Consider the following 571-nt stretch of genomic DNA (forward strand, 5'->3'; position numbering starts at 1 on the left):
TGGGGGGGTGCCCCCCCGGGGCCCTGCGGCTCCTTAGCCGTGGCCCACCTCCAGGCCAGTTGGGACCCCGGGCGAGCAGCTCTTGGGCATTCCTCAAAGTGGGCCCCCGGCCCTTCGACCCTTCTAGTCCTGGCCCCAGCATGGACCAGTCAGGGGAAGTCTAGACAGGCATGAGTCTATGGCCTTTTTTCTCTCTCCAGGGGTCCACACTCCAGACCCTACAAAGGCAGACCCACCCGGTTATGGGGGCTAGGGGTTAAGGCACGCCGACCCACCTATCACCAGGCTGGTAACTGGCCTGGCATTTCCTGGGGGCTCCCACACCACTGAGAGCCCCACCAGGCCACCCACTCCCAGCAGGGTGCAGTTTTAGGTCATACCCAGGACCAGGAGCTTCCTGACCATCCCCTACAGCTCCTCCTTTACCTCTAGATGATACCAACAGCCCTCCGGCCAGGCAATGTTGTTGCCTGGCCTCCAGCAGCAGAACTGCCCTGTTTATATGGGCAGCCCTAGGTTCAAAATGGCTGGCCTCATCAGGCATCTGGCAGGTGCCACGCCCCAGCCTTTT

This window comes from Alligator sinensis, unplaced genomic scaffold (genome assembly GCF_000455745.1).
Source record: "Alligator sinensis unplaced genomic scaffold, ASM45574v1 scaffold1314_1, whole genome shotgun sequence".
Lineage (NCBI taxonomy): Eukaryota > Metazoa > Chordata > Crocodylia > Alligatoridae > Alligator > Alligator sinensis.